At 45.3% G+C, this 21,454-nt stretch overlaps 1 protein-coding gene across 2 annotated transcripts in view; it reads left to right on the top strand.

Annotated features, from left to right (window-relative positions):
• Dus1 (Dihydrouridine synthase 1) overlaps window positions 1–21,454 on the top strand; it is a 581,018-nt gene that overhangs the window by 231,206 nt on the left and 328,358 nt on the right. The window lies entirely within an intron of this gene.

Here is a 21,454-nt window from a genome sequence, read left to right as displayed (position 1 = left end):
TGTTCCGGGGACGCTCTGTGATATCTGCCAAAACTCGATGGCAACTTATCTTGTATAGACATACAGCTCTTTATAACGTGTATCAGTCATTAGGGTGGTTGGAAGCAGAATTTGTTGACCATCTTTTACATAGTTGTGTTCGGGTCATCACTTGCTGCTGTGTGGCGTATTGGATGACGAGATCACGGTTTTGTAGGCGATGATGGTAAGGGAGAGCCTGGGGCATTGTTTTAAAAGTGTTAAATTCTGTAGCTGGTTTTCTTAGTGGGCAACCAATATGTCATCGTCCGCGAACACAAGTTCTCTGCCCAGGATATTCTGCATTGTAAGGTTTAGCTGTAGGTTGAATAACGTCTAGTTTTGCCCTCAAACCTTGTCCCTTAAGTCAGACCTCTGAGTCACCTGTGACGGAGGGATAGCTCGCAAGTTATGTGAAGATCATGACGAGGGACTGTTGGTGCTATGCTGTGTACGTTGCGCAATCTGAACCCAGGAAGACACGTTGATGAATCGGTCTTCTTCTATAACTGTTGCCACAACGTCCTGGATCATATAGATTGTGACGTTAGACGTGTCACAAGGATGTGCCTCCGTCACATCAGCGTCAGAACGGGTTGCCAGAAGCGATCACAGAAAGAAGGCACCGAAAATTACTGACTTTCCAGCGCAAGAGGTTCACCAGTCTGCCTGCGTTACTTAAATGTGGGAGAAAAAAAAAAAGTCATTGGCGTTTGAATGCTTGGATCATTCGGAAATATTTCGCACACGAAAATATTCCTCACGTTTTCAGACAGAAGGGTATGCACATTATACCTGTGTTCACGTTCAGTCAGGGAGTTATAACCCGTAGAGAGAGAGAGAGAGAGAGAGAGAGAGAGAGAGAGAGAGAGAGAGAGAGAGAGAGAGAGAGAGAGAGAGAGAGGGAATACCTCTTCATAGACTTTCATATCGTGTGATAAGATCCCTGCCTGTATAAACCCGGCGGGTAACCAGCTACGTATATCACTCTGGGTAGAGGGATTCCTGGGTGTCGTTGCCAGGGATTGTGTGTGAGCGGTGTGAAGCGGGACTGACCGACCTGACGCGCTCAGTCCCGTAGTGTGTACGGGTGCCATCCACCACTTGATCAACAGGTGTCAGGCGTCAGCGGATGAGCGTGGTTTCATCTTTAATGCAGGAAAAACACTGTATATATTCTCTCTCTCTCTCTCTCTCTCTCTCTCTCTCTCTCTCTCTCTCTCTCTCTCTCTCGTTTTCGTTTTCGTCCTTTTTTTTTTTTTTTTTTTGCCAGTTTCCGCGTTAAGCGAGGTAGCGCCAGGAGCGGACGAAGAAAAAGCCTCATTCGCTCACATCCTTTCTTGGGAAGGGGGAGATAGAATTCTACCCAGATGTTCCCTGCCTGTTGTAGAAAACGGGAGTTGGGGGGAGCGGGCTGGCAACCCTCCCTTTCACGTACCTTAATTTCTAAAAGTTGGAACGGAATATATATATATATATATATATATATATATATATATATATATATATATATATATATATATATATATATATATATATATATATATATATAATATATCTTATCCCTAGGGATAGGGGAGAAAGATTACGTCTTACGTATTCCCTGCGTGTCGTAGATGGCTACTAAAAGGGTGGAAATCCTTCCCGCTCGTTTTCCATATCCTAAAAGAAGGAACAGAGAAAGGGGCTTAGTGAGGATATTCCCTCAAAAACTCAGTCCTCTGTTCTTAACGCTACCTCGCTAATGCGGGAAATGGCGAACAGTATGAAAAGATAATATATATATATATATATATATATATATATATATATATATATATATATATATATATATATATAAAATGTGTGTTTGCGTGAACTGAAATATAGAGAAGATTTAATGAAAGGGAAAAAGTAAGACAAAAGCAAGCATGTAGGAATTTTGGAAAAGTGAAAAACCTGTCCTTTAAAAGATTTTTTTTTTCTAAAGCTGCTATGTTGAATTTGTGAGGTCGTGTTTTGAGAGAGAGAGAGAGAGAGAGAGAGAGAGAGAGAGAGAGAGAGAGAGAGAGAGAGAGAGAGAGAGACTGTACGACGGGGGTGAATTAAGGTCCTGGTGGTTGGGTGGGGTATGATGTGGTTTCTCCCCTCATGCGACTGAGGGTCTGGCATGAATAACTCAGCCGGCAGCCTCAGGGAAGCCGATCCTGGTCACCAAGCGGGGCGAGCGGGTTGTGATTGTGTGTGCTTTATATGGTTGGTTTGGTGTGGTGCTCCGGTTGTGCTGGTGTGAGAGAGAGGCTGCAGGGGCCTGGTGGGGTGGCGTGGGGAAGACGTTGGCCTGGGGAGGAGGGGCGGTCTGGTTAAGGTGGCGAGGAAAGGAAGCGGCCGAGCGAGGCATCACCACCACCTGGCTGATGACGCTGGGTGGCCGCGCTAAAGGGAATGGCTCCGTCAGCCACGCCCGCAAACATCGCAGCCACACACACCCATCCCTACACCTCCGCCACACATCCACACTCACTGCTCTACGGTGCACACACACACACACACACACACACACACACACGCCCGTGTAGGACGAGGGCGACCGTCACCACAGCACCTGCACGCCCACCACCGCCTGAGCACCCACCACCGACGCCCACTACACCCACCACGCCTACCGCGCCCACAGTTAGAGTTGCACAAAGTCGCTCGTAAAACTCCCTCACTACCACACCTGCTCTTCCCCTGTACACGCCCACCACACCTAAACACCCTCCATATTTGCACGCCCGGCAAAATTTTTGCTTAGCGCACCTGCACACCGGCATTCATACGTTTTCCCACAGCTGCATGACCCACTACAACACATGCATACGTATCATTATCTTCCCACAACACCATCGCACTCGTTCGCCTCCCTTCACACCTGTTGCCCCGTCATGCGCTGACTCACAGCACACCTGCTGCACGCCTTTCACCAACCCGCCTCCATCAGTTCAACACTGTCTCCACGTGTGTCACTTCATTGAAAATCCTGCCTGGTACACCTGCATTTCTGCTACACGTGAGTCTCTCTCACACCTGCGCTTCCTCTCCCACCAGTAACTTCTTATAATGCTCATCACACTTGCTCCCCAAAGCGTCACACTCACCCACCACCTTATGTGCCCAGCCAACGTCACACCTCGCCCACCGCCACACTTGCCCAGCCAGCGTCACATCTCGCCCACCGGCCAGCACCACACATGCTCAGTCAGCGTAACACCCCCGTCCACCGCCGCACCTACCCAGCTAGCGTCACACCCCCGTCCACCGCCCCACCTGCCCAGCCAGCGTCACACCCCCGTCCACCGCCACACCTGCCCAGCCAGCGTCACACCACCCGTCCACCGCCACACCTGCCCAGCCAGCGTCACACCCCCCGTCTACCGCCACACCTGCCCAGCCAGCGTCACACCCCCCGCCCACCGCCCCACCTGCCCAGCTAGCGTCACCCCCCCGTCCACCGCCACACCTGCCCAGCCAGCGTCACACCCCCGTCCACCGCCACACTTGCCCAGCCAGCGTCACACCCCCCGTCCACCGCCCCACCTGCCCAGCTAGCGTCACCCCCCCGTCCACCGCCACACCTGCCCAGCCAGCGTCACACCCTCGTCCACCGCCACACCTGCCCAGCCAGCGTCACACCCCCGTCCGCCGCCACACCTCCCCAGCCAACGTGTGACCTCGCCACCACCCTACATGCGTACCCGTCCCGGTAAATATGCAGATTAAGGGCGCCACCCCAATCACTCAGGAATACATTTGTGCTCCTGTGATAGAACACTATATTTAGAGCAGAACGTGAGCGGGAGAGCGTGACTGGGTTCATTATCTTTTATCCTACGGTGATGGAGAAGTCGATAGCGGGGAGGGGCGTTGAAGATCGGGGAATTTGCAGACTTAATTAACGTCGAAGTAGGTGGAACACATCGAGAAACCAGCAGGACCTTTGGATACCTTAATGGAGTTATACCGTGGTTTTTAAGTGGCGTCTGTTGTGTATCGTCGCTGGATAAACAGGAGAGCAATTGCTTGAACGGTTTCGTGCGCTGGGACGCGTCTGCATGCACACGAATACGCACACGCCACACAAATAGCGAACGCAAGCACGAACCCAAAACAGTCAAATATTTGCTCGTAAAGATATCGAAGATAAGGTAAGTATCGGCTGCCGTGGGAGGTTAGCTCAGTTCTTCATGGGTTCTCCTAATTTTCAAGCTTTTTTTCTTCACTTACTTAAATGCCAATGTGGCAACAGCTTTTCGTCTAATGTTTACATCTTAGGATATAAAAAGGGAGAGAAAAACCGCGCCAAATCGCGTTGCGCCAGTCTTATTGTATTCTCCACACGCGCTAACCTTATCAGCGCCAGGCGAAAATAGTGGTATTGCTGGAGTGGTGCCCTCAAACTATATAATCACCCCTCATCCCCAACCCACACACACACACCACACACACACACACACACACACACACCACACACACACACACACACACACACACACACACACCACACCAACACGCCCATCCCACCAACCACGCCCAGCATGGCCACTTCACACACCACATCAGTATGCTGACCCCACCCCGCCACACCGACATGCCCACTCCACATAACACACCAGTATGCCCACCTCATCACCACACAGTCATGCCGACCCCACCCGCCACACCAACATGCCCTCATCCCCACACTAACTGTGCCAGTGTGCCCACCCTAACATACCCACTGGACTATGCTCACCACATTTACATTCACTGACAACACTTTTCCACGTTCTCAACACCTGTAGACTTCCACCACTGGTAAATCCAGCAGTACTCTCACCTTGAGAACTCGTTGCCAACACTTACAGGCAAATATGACACGCTAATTGATGTTCCTACTTGTAGACAACACGTTCTTTCCAACACCATCTGTACATAAGTATCACCTGTGATAAGAACACCTGTTTATGTAGACGAAAATATACGATGATACCTAAGCATTCAGAACACCTGCACTCTGACCACACGGTACAAAGCCTGACCACACCGTACAAAGGCAACACCTGTGACAGCACCTGCATGTTGGCATCACCGCACAGTTGCAGCTTATGGTTGGTGACAACACCTGTACACTGATGTCACCGAACGCTGGCAACACTAGTGACAACGACACTCTGAAATCATCGTGCAGTGACGACACTTGTGTGACAACACGTGTGCGCTGACACCACCACACAACAGCAACACTTGAGACCTTGCCTACTTACTAACATCACCATATTATGGCAACACTTGGATAGTGACAACACCTTCACATTGACCTCTCCAAAGTGTTTGACAACACTTGTACCTGATATCACCGCACAGTGTTAGTACTTGATAAGTGATGACACCTGCATGCTGACTTCACCGCATAGTGACAACGCTTCTGAGAAACACCTGCACGATGACATCACCGTACTGTGGCAACACTTACGGTAACAGCATCTACACCGTGACATCAGTTACAAGCTGATCACAACACTTATGAGACGGCCACAGTGCCAGCACATGACATCCTACTTATAATGAAGACGTACATGCTGACAACACAGAGAAACTGACGGGGTAATAGCATGATCTGCTTACCAACGCCACATGAATACTAGCAGCACAGAATTACTGACAACACTCACATAATGACAACACATAGTTACTGACGGTACGTATGCCATGACAACACATACATTCTGACAACACATTGATACTGACAACATATATATATATATATATATATATATATATATATATATATATATATATATATATATATATATATATTCGCCATTTCCCGCGTTAGCGTTGTAGCGTTAAGAACACAGGGCTGAGCCTTATAGGGAATATACTCTGATAACACACATGACCGCACACACTCATGATGACAACACATGAACCCTAACAGCACATACGTAGTGACAGCAGATACATTGAGACTTGTGATTGCCAACAACTTGTTCATAGGGACAGGCCTAATATTTTTTTGTCCTTTTTTGTGTTCGGTGTTCAGGATTTTTCTTTGTTATGAACATAACTCAAAGGTGTTGGGTTTCTGTACAACGCCTGTACACAATCAAGGTGTACTCGCTGGCCGTGTTGGCAGAGTGGCAGCACGTGTTTAACGGAAGGTAACTTCTTACTTGCGTAACGTGTAGGCTGATAGTTGGCCTTCTCGGTAACAGTATCTTGAAAGTGAGCGCGTCATTCGCAGTACTGCGCACGCATGGTGGCAGAAAGTTTGTACACCGAGACACTAGTGTGCACGCTGACATACCCACCACTGAGCGTCCACCGTAACCTGACGGTGAGGTGTGAGTTGTTGCACTGACGAGAGGATGTACACTGACCACACCTGCCTATTAACAGTGTATGTGTGCAGACTTCACAGCGCGTCACATGATTGCTGTGTGGCCGTCGGCAGCTCAAGGGTGGGCCGCTTTGATAACTGTTTCTTTCCCTACACCTCGAAGCTCAGGAACTCTCTACCCTCATCCGTCTTCCCCAGTAACTAAGAACTGGCACTTTCTGCAGCATACGTAAATACTTTTCCTCGCCTCTTCTTTTTCCCTGTGATTAACCTTTTTATATTTCAATTAAGGCCCGGCCTTGATGTGGAGTTTTGTCCGTGACTGTAGACTCCAACGTAAAGAAAAAAAAAAGGTTTGTATGAGCGTTGATGACACATGACACACACACGTGATATACATGTACACTACGAGCACATGTCATTGGAAAACACCTGCATGTTGATTTCACATGCGTACTGGAGTTACTTTGACGCTCTGAGTTTTGAACCACCAACAGCTGCGCTGAAGTAACATGTGTAAGTAATGTTTAAGTAACTGTATGAGTGATAAGTACGAATGTTGCAGTTTGTGTTTTGCTGAGTGGATGCAATATATATATATATATATATATATATATATATATATATATATATATATATATATATATATATATATATATATATTGCATCCGCTTAGCAAAACACTAACTGCAACATTCGTACTTATCTCCCTGGGGATAGGGGAGAAAGAATACTTCCCACGTATTCCCTGCGTGTCGTAGAAGGCGACTAAAAGGGGAGGGAGCGGGGGGCTGGAAATCCTCCCCTCTCTTTTTTTTTTTCCAAAAGAAGGAACAGAAAGGGGAGCCAGATGAGGATATTCCCTCAAAGGCCCAGTCCTCTGTTCTTAACGCTACCTAATGCGGGAAATGGCGAATAGTATGAAAAAAAAAAATATATATATATATATATATATATATAATGTATATATATATATATATATATATATATATATATATATATATATATATATATATATATATATATATATATATATATATTAAAACTATAAGTGGAAAAACTGTAAATATGTTTCCTGGAACCTACGTAGGTTAACGTGAGTTTGTAACATGAAGGTCTGGTCGTTGAGGGTGACATGTGCCTTAATCCTTCTCCTGTTTCTTAATTCATTCGCCAGCCCCGCCCAGTGGCGCCTGGTGTATTGTATTATGGTTCTCTGTCTGGACACAGTCCCGACGATATGATTATACGAAAGCGCTTGACTCTTCGTATTTTCTGTTTCTTTGTGATTTTACCTACAACTTATATACACTCGCTACTTGTATACCTTTTGCATATATATATATATATATATATATATATATATATATGGATAGATAGTAGATAGACAGCTATAACTTTTAGTTCTCTCACTGTGTCAGTATAATTCGATGTAGTGTATCGGTTGAGGGTATTTCGAATGATAGTTACTTTTAGCACAAGGGATGGGTTTTGGAATGGGGGGGGGGGGGTTGTGAGTCTGAGAAATTGAGCTTCAGCAGTTAAGACGGGAGCTGGTTGTATGTTCCTCTCATCCTGCCTATAACCACTTTTTCCAGAGTCTCTCTCTCTCTCTCTCTCTCTCTCTCTCTCTCTCTCTCTCTCTCTCTCTCTCTCTCTCTCTCTCTCTCTCTCTCTCTCTCTCTCTCTCTCGTTAAACCTTTGAAGGACGATAGTACGACCCATAGGTCTCATTGCCTGACATTTGACCTGACCCTTAAAAGTTAGGTCACACGGTCGTGTACAAGTATCGTACCGTGTTGCTCGGGGGTCGCACCCGTCGTGCTTGAGGCTTGTACCGTCGTGCTCAGGGATCGCACAAGTCGTGCCCAAGGCTTGTACCGTCGTGCTCAAGGCTTGAACCGTCGTGCTCAAGGCTTGTACCGTCGTTCTCAAGGCTTGTACCGTCGTGGTTAAGGATCGTGCGGTCGTGGTCAAGGGTCGCTCTCTCAGACTGTAACCCCCCAACCCGCCCACTAGTGTGGGTGGGGGGTCTGACTGGCCGGCCGGACCTCCTCACATTTGGCATGGTGAGGCCGGCCGCGCGGGTCTCCTGGCTGTACGTAATGGGAAATTATCGTTAGGGACACGTGTCAAGCGTCGGCCACACCTGCTCCCCGTCGGCCGTTACCCTCCACTGTGGGCCGAGCCAGCTGGACCCTCACCCTCATTGTGGTCCGTATTATGGTCATTCTTTTCCTCATAATTTCTCTGCCACAATTTGTGATATTACTGTTGCCACCAGGATTATATTTTGAACGAAAATAACAAGAAATAAAGTAGAAAACATGATAAGAAAGGTGATTCTAAGAGAAATTTTAGTATAGTCTCTTATTCTGCGATCACTGATGTCCCTCAGGGTTCTCTCCCATCACCGACACTGTTTCTCTCACTCATACATGATCCTTCTCCATCCTCCCTCCCTGTTCATTCTCACGTCAATGATTCCACTCTACTATACCGTACCTTACTCTCCCTCCCACCCAGACTACGGTATTCGCGTTATTTCTACCGCCCAACATATTCACTTTATTCAGACTTGTGCAGGAATTCGGAGCTGGGAAGCAGTAACCTGGTTTAATTCAACGCTTCATACCGAAATATCTACCATAAAAATGTTTCTAGATATCCTCCTATTGCATTTCAAAATACAATTATTCCCCCCCTTTCAGATAACATAGGCATGCTTGGCATAACCATACCCCCTGCTCCCTTCTGGAAACACCACATGATGAACAGCGTAGACTGTATTTTCCAAAAGCTGTAGGGTTGTAGAGGTACCTCAGTTGTTTTTCTCGTGAGCAGGTGTTCCATGTCTGAAGGGTTCTCATACCCGCTAGTGTGGAGTACTGCTGGCATGTTCGAGGAGGTTTCTCCTTCCATCTCTGTCCTAGCCAGGCAGATATCCAAAGCCCCTCTGACTTATTATCTTTCTATCATCGCCTCTCTTCAACCATCCTTTTCTATCCGCCGTGATTTACAACCTGTTCTCTTCTGATTTTTTACCCTGGTAATTCATGGTGCACTCTTACCTATCCTGTGGGCTGTGGAGCAAAAGATACAGAGTACACAAAAGGTCCAGGGACTGGGAGTCGGTGCTCCCTTGAGCAGTCTGCGTTTGTCCCAGCTACGAAAGGCCTGGCTGGACCTGTGGCTGGCAATTCGTTTACAAGCTGTACTTTTTATGTGGAGAACAGCCACACGAGGATTGACTTAAGAAATTTCTTTTTTCTTTTTACTCAAATGGCGAAGCTGTGGATTCTTTTTTTCTCCTCCGTGACATTTTCATCTTTAAGAGTCGGGTTTACAAACACCAAAGGAACTCAGATTGATTCTTGCATTTATTTCTCATGTTCATAATTTCTCCTTTTATTCGATATGGCCACCATTGGGCCAGTTTTGCTCATGCCATGACAGATAGTAACAGTGTTGTACAGGAAAGTTCAAGAATAGAAGTCCACTGCTTTGCTGGTTGGCTCACATGTAGTAGGTCTTAACTTTTCTAGCAGCAGCGAGTGTTAATGATGAGAAGAATAAACACGGAAGCTATAATGCTTGCCAGGCTTGATGCAGTAATGTACCAGCTTGCCCCTGGGGGTGTCCATGCAGTCTGAGACGACCTTATGATATCTGGTGGCGCTGGAGGGTACGACAACGTTCCATTCTACTGCCAGGAGTACCAGTGACTGTTTTTTCTCCTGATCATTGCTAGGATCTCCGAAGACTTCGCCAGGTATTCTCCTGGATGTGGACATCTTAACTTCAGTTGAATTATATGACAAACTGAACTGCACCAATGATATATATATATACGCACACACACACAGTTTACATCATATATCTTGCACACACACAACACACACACACACACACACACACACACACACACACACACACACACACGCGCGCGCGCGTTAATACAACAGATATGTTGCTTGTTAATTAGAAGAGGAAATTACATTTACAAGAGTTATAGGGGAAGGGTGTCTCCTTTGTGTGTATAATGTAGTGGCTTGAGAAAGTGTGTGTTGTGGAGCTCCCTGTATGTGTTCCTTGTTGTACAGTGTATAGAGGGCTCCCTGTATGTGTTCTTTGCTGTACACTGTACAGAGGGCTCCCTATATATGTTTCTTCCTGTACACTGTACAGAGGACTCCCTATACTGTGTTCCTTGCTGTACAGTGTTTAGGGGCCTTCTTGAATGTGCTCCTTGTTGCACACTGTGTCTGGCAAGATCCTCGTGCATATGTCGCTGGTAAATGGTGAGACTGCTTGCTCTTGACTGAGCATCGCGAGCAGCTTGTATTCATACGTTGTGCTCCAGAGAGCTCTATCACGTCCTGCAGCAGGTGCCTGGTCTGCTGGATTGTCTCAAGAAGGCACTTGACTCAGTGCATCAGGGGATGCCCAGCGATATCCTCTAATTCCATGGAATCCCTGAGGATGTTATTGGCCAGATATCTGGCTTATACTCGAAGGAATAGCGTCCCCAAGTGTTGGTCTAGGACGTATCTGACTTCCTCCTCTGTTTTCTTCGTGTAGCCGCAGGCATGTGGCAGGGGTTCCCTCCCACGGACTCCCTCTACCACCGTACGTTCTGGGTGTAGACGTACACGATGCTCTTGGCTCACGCTGCACACCGTGTTACTCAAGAAAGAGGTTAGCAAATACCTGTATCTTCCTAGCGTTACCACATTTCCCCCAGCATCGATGCCCGGGCAAAGTCTCCGCTTAGCTTCTTTCGGTGTAGCTGTTAGCGTTCCTGACCGTGACGCAGTCAAGGGCCGTCCAGGGTCAAGCGCATAGGTTCGAATCCTGGTTACGGCAGTCGATCTACAGTCAACCCAGCTGTTCATCCACCCCTAGGGGTTGGTCAATAAAATGGGTACCTGGCTCAGGGTAGGATATATATATATATATATATATATATATATATATAGAACGCTAATGGAATGGACTTGATTAGGACCTCAGCTGGCCATGCCGTCTCCGCTAACATAAGAAAAAGATTCAGTAGCAATGTCGTGTACAGTGGTTAACCTGTTATACCACGGGAGCATGAAGAAAACACCCGCTGTGCACACAAGGACACGTAAGAACTATGATTATCTGCATTTGAAAATTGGGCAGATGTGTTGTGGACTGGTGGACCCTTAGTCTACTTTCGTCTGCAAATGGTTCTCTCTCTCTCTCTCTCTCTCTCTCTCTCTCTCTCTCTCTCTCTCTCTCTCTCTCTCTCTCTCTCTCTCTCTCTCTCTCTTCTCTCTCAGTAAAACTAAGTTCTGGAGTGCGTCAGGTTGCGGATGACGGTCGTAAACGGAGTTAATGATTTTATATAAAGCGGCCAGATGATGGAGGGACTCAGAGGATTTCCTGTGTACCCAGCTCGGCTGAGCCTGCCTTGCTATCGTGGGTTGTGGATGGATGGTCGGTCGAACTCACCGTCACTCTCACTTTACGTTGGAGTAACTCGTGCCGAGCCTGAGGGTGAAGTAGCTCCTCAGGTTGGCAAGCGAGGTAAAGCCTTTTGAGACGATGGGTCCTTGAAATATAAACCCCAATAAGACCATATGGAGACACTAGTGGTCCTTGCCGCCCAGTTTGGCCACGTGAGTAACGAAGACTTCGATGTCTGTCTTTGTTTGACCTTGAACATGTTAGTTGACACTGTAACGTTAAGGTTCACATCGTGTTCGAGAATTTGGCGCTTCATCTCGAACTCTGGGAGAGTAAGACTCGTACACGGAAGGTTGTTTAGAAAGGGAATCATTTCCTCTAGTGTCGGGTCCTTAAATAGGGCCGTGGGTGATCACTTTATTGACTCATATGGGAGAAAGTGTGGAGGATGTGTGTGTGTGTGTGTGTGTGTGTGTGTGTGTGTGTGTGTGTGTGTGTGTGTCTGGCTGGAAGCCTGCGTGGAGGAAGGTGTGCCTCAGCGCTCTGCTCCAACCAAGTCTCCGGAACATGACTTTGTGACCACTCTCCTTGGGCTCGATTTTATGATTGGTAATTTTTGTTAACTCACGTCCAAAGAGAAGACAAGAGTTAGATTATAGTACTTGATAAAGCTATGCTTAAAATTGAACAACATAATAGATTTCACTCTCTTATAATTTCAGTTCCGACCCCATTTTGTTGCTTTAAGTTCCCTTTAGTAAGCCAGCCCGAATGAAGAGGAGTTTTACTGCCCCTATTTCCTACTCATCAGGGATTACAAGAGGGTAATTACTTTTTAAATACCACTTGATATTAGATATTAAATCTCAGACATCTACGTTCATCTCCAGCTGAGTATGGAGCTGTGTTACCGAACTCCACTTGCCACTGGCCACGCCACTAGAAAAAAAAGTCCACATTGGAAAGGGTTTATCATCATCGTCAGTGGAGGGAAGGGAGTACAGTCTCATGGAGGCAATTCCCACTCATTATTCAGAGGAGTCCATCATTTTCCTGCTGCCTCGAAGCTGTCGACTTCCCCATGAAAAAGGACCTGGTGGTTTGCATGATTGAATTGTGAACGAATTTAGCTTTCAATTGATACTGGTCATGGGCCTTTTGTATTGTGGAATATTCAGTTTCTGTATCCCACCCCGTGTGTATGTGGGACAAGCTGGCCATGTTGACCCATACGTGTGTTACGACCAGCCCGAAATTCGTGTGGACCATCAACCTTCCAGCACACGTGGCAAATTTCAACCCAAATTTCTGGGATTCTTTCTTTGATGTCAGAGATGAAATATGTTTTTCCTCTGTATTTTTCGAAAAATTTTGACCATCCCCGGTTAGGGTTACGTAGCGCAATCCCGACCCACAATTTCTTTACAGGTGAATAGTTGATTTTGTTTCCGTGGTGGAGAATGTGTTTCTGGAACTTACTCGTGTATTTACGCTATTTTTTCGTAATTGGTTTTGGAAGGAGACACTGACGGTGTGCTAATGAATATTTTCGTGCCATTACCACACATTATCAAAATATTATGGTAAGTGTCTCACGCTGAGAAAGAAAATGGTCGGCAATATGATAGTCACCTGGTTTTTATATATTTTTTCCCATGGAAGAAAATGGATGTGTCAATTTTTTTTTCAATTTTTCTTCAAAGAAGTAAATATTGAGGGCGATATAAGAGAATATTAGTTTTGTAAGTTTAATGAATCAGCAGAAGTCTTTAAATACACTTCTTTACAAATTTGATTAATAATTTTTTTTTTTTTAGGTGTAAATTGATAGGCCTGGTGTGAGACGTGGCGGGAGCAGGAACACGCACCGGCTATTAGCCAGAAGGGCGTTAGTCCTATACACGTCTGCCGTGGCGTCGCCGCTCTGCCGCACGTCATAATTAACGGGTCTGAGCGCGACCGTAGAAGACGCCCCTCCCCTCCCCATTGCACCACGACGACACGACGACGACCCCCCCCCTGAGCACGACGGCCCTTGGTGTGGGTCCCTGGACTTGACCTTACTTTAAGGGCACCATTTAAAGGGCGAACCGTCATGCTCGAAGGGTTTAAAGTATAAGAGGAGGTGGAGGCAGCGTGTAGACCACTCGGCTCATGACCCCCTGACCTATGACGACACACACACACACACACACACACACACACACACACTACTGTCAGACTCACTCACCAGAGCGGCCAGCGCCAGGTTAAATACTGGGGAACGTTACTCACCAGTTCTGTCACAGCTCAGGTTGACACCAAGATGATATTGATCTGCAAACTGTGACCTGTGCATCACTCTCTCTCTCTCTCTCTCTCTCTCTCTCTCTCTCTCTCTCTCTCTCTCTCTCTCTCTCTCTCTCTCTCTCTCTCTCTCTCTCGTCCCGTCACAGTATGCACTGATATTGGCTGTGTGTTTGTGTTTCGATTTAAAAAACAAAACATCAAAAGAACCAATTTCATTATATGAAAATGTCATGAGTTTATATTAGTTTGTGCGGGATTATGTTGGTTGTTTACGTCCAGGTGGTACTGGTCACTGCCGATGTTTACGTACTGGTGGTACTGGTCACTGCTGATGTTTACGTACTGGTGGTACTGGTCACTGGTGTTTATAAACTGGTGGTACTGGTCACAGCTGTTTATATACTGGTGGTACTGGTCACAGCTGTTTATATACTGGTGGTACTGGTCACAGCTGTTTATATAGTGGTGATACTGGTCACCGTTGGTATTTACGTACTGGTGGTACTGGTAACAGTTGGTATTTACGTACTGGTGATACTGGTCACAGTTGGTGTTTACATACTGGTGGTACTGGTCACAGCTGCTTACATGATGATGGTACTGGTCACTGCTGATGTTTACGTACTGGTGATGTTGTTGGTGGTATGTCTGTGCACCTCGGCTATGCCTCTCGAGTATTTAGTCATATATATATATATATATATATATATATATATATATATATATATATATATATATATATATATATATATATATATCAATTTCTAAAAGATGGAACAGAAGGAGCCAAGTGGGGAGTGCTTATCCTCCTGGAAGGCTCGAGCGTCTAAAAGTGTGTGGATGTAACCAAGATGAGAAGAAAGGAGAGATGCGTAGCATGTTTGAGGAAAGAAACCTGGATGTTTTATGGGTGCGAGGCGTGGGCTGTAGACGAGAATGTGCGGAGGAGGATGGAAGCGTTGGAAATGAGAGGTTTGAGAAGAATATGTAGTGTGAGGTGCTTTGATCGAGTAAAAGGGGTAAGGGTGAAAAGGGAAAAAGACAGCTAAAAGGGCACGAGAGAGGCGTGGTAATAAAAAGAGTGTGGTTGAGAGAGCTGAAGAGAGTGTGTTGAAATGGGTTGGATGTATGGAGAAAATGTGTGAGGAAAGATTGACAAAAAGGGTATATGTGTCAGAAGTGAAGAGGATAAGGAGAATGGGAAGACCACATTGGAGATGGAAGGATGGATTGAAAAGATTTTGAGTGGTCGGAGGGTGAAAGGCGTGCAAGGGATTGAGTGAATTGGAACAAAGTGGCACACAGGGGTCGACGTGCTGTCAGTGAAACCATGGAAAAGTCTGTAGGGCATGGTTATTGATAGGGAGCTGTGGTTTCGGTACATTACACATGATAGCTACAGAATGGATGTGAGCGGATGCACTCTTTATTCGTGTGTCCATGGTGCTACATCGCTAGCGTGGGAAACGGCGATTAAGTGTAAATATCTATGTATCTATGTATATATATATATATATATATATATATATATATATATATATATATATATATATATATATATATATATAAGTGATTTTAGTCGCACATACGAAGATTAAGTTCTGATATTGAAGGCGCAACCATATTGGGTATGATGGTCTGACCTTTGACCTGACGCTTCAGGGTCAGGTCGTAGGCCAGGCCACCATACCAAGTGGTCGTGCTGTTTTGCTCAAGGGTGTCATTATCTTCCTTAAGAGGTTAGTTAAGGAAGTTCGAAGCAAGTTACCTCGACAGACAACAAGACAAGGAATAGTTTAAGAACCATCTTTGTCACCCTCCGTGAATAAGTTGCCAAGAGGCGTCTTACCTGTGAAAATACCGGGCCAGCTGGAGCCTGGGTTTTGAATCAAAGTTCCAGTTTAATCATTTGAAATAGATATTGAGGTAATCGTATCTAGGGGTATCATATGGATATGATTGCGATTTTCTATATCCAAGTTATCATCGATCCCTTTTCTTTAAGCCTCGTCTCCCAGAACTGACACGGTGGCTGGTGTATTGAATCTCTGGAGAAGTTTTGTTGGAATGTTGAATGTTGATCGGGATGCTGGTAAAATGTTGCAGAGATGCACTTTAACTTTGGATGGTGTCTCTGAAGTGTTGGTAGACTGATAGATAACCTACAAAGAAGTTGGGAGTTTTGGAGGAAGTGTTGGTAGATTGATAGATAACCTACAAAGAAGTAGTGAGTTTTGAAGTGAGTGTTTGTAGATTGGTAGATACCCTACAAAGAAGTTGGGAGTTTTGAAGTGAGTGTTGGTAAGACGATGAAGTGTGGGTTTATACAAAAGTTGAAACATTTGAGTATTTAAGACAATAGTTGGAGTTGCCTTGGAGTTTTGGAGATCTGTGTATGTATGTATGTTTGCCAAGTGTTGGAGGATATGTGCTGGCTTTGTCAGGGAGTCGTTGGAGGATGGTTGTTAAGGAAATATCAGAGAAGTGTTGGAGTAATGTGAAAGTGTTGGAGGGAAAGTTAGAATGCCGGCGCCGTACGGTTCAAACATATATATTGGGAACTCTGTTGATGACGTCTCGGTAAAATTCTCAAATGCTGGAAAATCTTAAAGTAGTGGTGAGGGTAAGATGAAGCCTTACAGCAGTGGGGGGGGAAAATGTTGGAGGAGTATCGGAGAAATTTTGAATCAGTATTGATACATGGAAGTTTCTGGTAGTCTTGAGGAATATCCTGAGAATGTTAAAGAAGTTTACCATCATTGGTGTTGAGGAATATCTTATAAGAAGTTTACCATCATTGGTGTTGAGGAATATCTTGAGAGTATTCATGAAGTTTAACATCAGTAGTTTTAAGGAATATCCTTAAGAGTATTTAAGAAGTTTATCAGCAGTAATTTTAAGGAATATCTTGAGAATATTCAAGAAGATTAACATCAGTAGTGTTGATGAATATCTTTAGAGCATCAGTGAAGTTTACTAGTTGTGTTGAAGAACGATTGAGTTGTGTTGGAAAAGTTCTAAATTAGTTTTAATGTACTGAAATTTTCCGTAGTGTTGAAGAATATTCGGAGCGGTATTAAAGAAGATGGGATGCAGTAGTGTTGAAGAATGTTGTGAAAGACTTTCTGAAAAGTTTTGGATTAGTATTAGAAAGAAATTGGAGATATGGAGGGATATAAGACTAAACTCATGAAGAAAAAAACGATTTAAAAAGTGTTGAAGTGTAGGAAAAGATTTACAGTGTTGGAATATTGCTGGATTTAGTTATTTCTGTATATATTCATACACGTTTATTGACGTTTGTTAAATGTGTATGTGATTACTATTTGTGTGTTACGCGGATAGAGTTTTACATTCGTGTTGCCACGTCTCTTACCTTGTGTATGTGTATTAAGTCTTTATTCATATATTCGTACACACACACACACACACACACACACACACACACACACACACACACACACACACACACACACAACCCCACCCAGGTAACCATTTATCGACCAGCCCCGAGGGTGGGAGGATGAACACCTGGGTTGGATGTAGGCTGATTGCCTTGCCAAGGATACGAACCCATGCAGGTTCGACCCCCGTGTGCATCTTTGTGTGCCTAAATACCTGTTTGTGAGTACCTGTCCGCCTGCGTGTGTACATATGTGTTTGTATAGCTTTGTCTGTGATCCGGACCTTAAACACGTGTACAATGCAGGTTATGGTATGATAACATGTTATAAAATGTTATAGAACTATTAACATAAGACGGAATTCAGTATTTTTTTTTCGGTTAAAGTACTGGGTTTACTTTAGATTAAATGATCGTCAAAATTCTTTATTCGTATATGTACGCCAGTTCATGCTCGTCCTCTTGAACTTTAGCCAAAAAGAAAAAAAAAAAGATTGGGGGGTTATGGAAAGGTTAATCCTTGAGCCACTTGTAAGCTTATTGACCTTATTCATCAGTGAGTTTAGTGTGTACAGGCTTATGGATGGGATGACCCAGCTTGAGAGATAGCAGCCTCTTTTTAAACGCACCAGACGATAGATAGACGGAAGCCGTCAAGCGGTAGACAGACGCGGCCTAACATCACTTACCAAATGACAGACAGACGCCGCCTTACATTGCTTGCGAGCGATAGACAGATGCCTCAAACACATTCCAGGTCATCATCAGTGTGTGTGTGTGTGTGTGTGTGTGTGTGTGTGTGTGTGTGTGTGTGTGTGTAAGATTACAAAGGAAAACATCTTAGTTTACATTATATGTTTTTATGTTTTTATATCGTAATGAATAATTCTTTAAAGGTATATTTCCTGTACCAGATTGTTATGGACACTAAGATCTTATGTATAATGTGTGCACAGTTGGGGAGAGAGATGAACATTTTTTCTCTTAGGAAATCAACTTTCGGATTTTACGATAGTTCTGTACGTGGTGGTTTTGTGGGCAATAGCTGCTTCAACTTGTTTATCTAGAGAGGCATTAGATCCCTTGAACACAACGGTACGACCCTTGAACACGACGGTATTGCCCTTGAACACGACGGTACAACCCTTGAGCACGACGGTACTGCCCTTGAACACGACGGTACGACCCTTGAGCACGACGGTACGACCCTTGAACACGACGGTACGACCCTTGAACACGACGGTACGACCCTTGAACACGACGGTACTGCCCTTGAACACAACGGTACTACCCTTGAACACGACGGTACGACCCTTGAACACGACGGTACGACCCTTAAACACGACGGCATGACTCTTGAACACGATGGTACATCTCTAGAGTACGGAGTTACGACCCTTGAATATGATGGCCTTATCTTTGACCTGACCCTTAAAGGGAATCTTAAAGGCTAGGTTGTCATAGCACCCAAGGCCCTAACCCTCTTGCTCATGGGTCGTACCGTCGTGCCGAAGGGCTGTTTTTGTTCTCAAAGGTCGTACCGTCGTGCTCAAGAGTCGTACCGTCGTGTTCATGAGACAAAACTCAACATTATTACGTCCTGCATGCAGCTGTATGTTGCGTCACAGCTTCCAGCGATGCATCGTTTCATCACAGCATGCAACTCCGTGTGTCACATGACATCTCACGAGTTCTGTGCCGCCATCACAAGCAGTCGCGCATGCCTGTCGAACCTGTTGGTCTGTGTCACATTACTTTGACTCTCATACAGAGCTCAGTTCCTCTTCAGCCCCTGAATATCTGCTTCTTTTAAAGGTTGTGATTTCCCAGCACAACTGCAAGTCTTCCACCAGCCTTCAGATCCGTTAGCGGTACCATCCTCCATGTCTTCTTTACCTCACAGCCATCGGCTGTATCACACTTACCCTCCTGCATCTTGGGACGTCATGATATCAACGACCCTTAGCGTGTGTGCTACAGTAGAAGAGCCTTCAGGTCTGTGCCACATACCCCTCAGGCATCTCACTGACACTGTGCCTCCTGCCTCTCTGTGCCAGTGTCATGACGCGAAAGTCTTTGTGCCACACTATCTACGTGACAGTCAAAGGTTTTTGATTCCTTCACTTCGCCTCCTGCAGCTCATTCGTCCTTTTGTCAAACTGACGCCCCACGTTTTCTATGACAGCTTTGTGTTACCCAATAGCTCTCGGTTTAATCACATCCTGGCTTGTGCCGAGTTTGGTGATGAAATACTCCTGATGTAATACTCGTGTTAAGACTTCATGCCTGACGAAATGGAGGGAAGAGAATCAGACTCGTTTTAAGTTGCGTCCTCAGGGGTAATGAAAGCAACCTTGGCAACTGTTGGTCCGTATTTAGAAAATGGGATTTTCTCGTGCAGCTTATTTGTTTGTTTGTTTTTCATTCTTTCATTAGGGAAGTGACGACACTTTATCCGTCTCGCCTGATTCATGTGAGGGAATCGTTACGTAATCCCCTTTTTCATCCTCTCTCTCTCTCTCTCTCTCTCTCTCTCTCTCTCTCTCTCTCTCTCTCTCTCTCTCTCTCTCTCTCTCTCTCTCTCTGTTTTGTGATACGAAATGCTGTGTTATGGAATTGTTCATGGTCGTGGAACATACTCTAGTGTATTTTTTTCTCCCAGGGAAGGTTTCACTGCCCGTAATACCTGCTGTAGGACTTACAACCGTCGCACTGCTTATGATACATCACGATATCACTTGCCGAGGATTTCTCATTAGTAGTAGTAGTAAGTAGTAGCAGTAGTAGTAGTAGCAGCAGCAGCAGTAGTAGTAGTAGTAGTAGTAGTAGTAGTAGTAGTAGTAGCATTAGCAGCAGCAGCAGTAGTAGTAGTAGTAGTAGTAGTAGTAGTAGCAGTAGCAGCAGCAGTAGTAGTAGTAGTAGTAGTAGTAGTAGTAGTAGTAGTAGTAGTAGTAGCATTAGCAGCAGCAGCAGTAGTAGTAGTAGTAGTAGTAGTAGTAGCAGTAGCAGCAGCAGTAGTAGTAGTAGTAGTAGTAGTAGTAGTAGTAGTAGTAGCAGCAGCAGCAGCAGCAGCAGCAGCAGCAGCAGCAGTAGTAGTAGTAGTAGTAGTAGTAGCATTAGCAGCAGCAGCAGTAGTAGTAGTAGTAGTAGTAGTAGTAGTAGTAGTAGTAGTAGTAGTAGTAGTAGCATTAGCAGCAGCAGCAGTAGTAGTAGTAGTAGTAGTAGTAGTAGTAGTAGCAGTAGCAGCAGCAGTAGTAGTAGTAGTAGTAGTAGTAGTAGTAGCAGCAGCACCAGCACCAGCACCAGCAGCAGCAGTAGTAGTAGTAGTAGTAGTAGTAGCAGTAGTAGTAGTAGTAGTAGTAGTAGCAGTAGCAGTAGTAGTAGTAGTAGTAGTAGCAGCAGCAGCAGCAGCAGCAGCAGTAGTAGTAGTAGTAGTAGTAGTAGTAGTAGTAGTAGCAGTAGCAGCAGCAGTAGTAGTAGTAGTAGTAGTAGTAGTAGTAGTAGTAGTAGCAGTAGTAGTACTTCATGGAATCACAGACCCAGCTTTTGAGTGTTAAGACTGTTGCTGTTAAGACTGTAACTGTTGCTGTCGTGTGTGAGGAGGTGTTCCCGTGAGGGAAGGAGAGAGTCATGAGCAGAGGTCTTTTCACGTCGTCACCTCCTCACACATGTCTTCCCGTGTTCATCCTCATGAGAAGTGGCAAATGGAAACCACTTTAGAAGCGTCACAGGAGCTTCTCCCTTCCATTGTGAAAATTTGTTTTGAACCGTTGGCAGGGCAGTGTGTGTGGGTGGACCACTTAAACACCGTTGCTTCGCTTGGTGGTTGTGGAAGAGGATCCTTGGATGGGTTGTTATAAAAAACAAAGTTCCTTTTGCTTGGTTGTTGTACAAAAAGTTCCCACCCTTGATCGTTGTAGAAAAAGTGCCTCTGCTCGGATGTAGTAGAAATAGTCCCTACGCTTGGT

Source organism: Panulirus ornatus, chromosome 4, assembly GCF_036320965.1.
Source record: "Panulirus ornatus isolate Po-2019 chromosome 4, ASM3632096v1, whole genome shotgun sequence".
Classification (NCBI taxonomy): domain Eukaryota; kingdom Metazoa; phylum Arthropoda; class Malacostraca; order Decapoda; family Palinuridae; genus Panulirus; species Panulirus ornatus.
The sequence above is the reverse complement of the archived record's forward strand: the minus strand, read 5'-3'. Positions and strand labels throughout refer to the sequence as shown.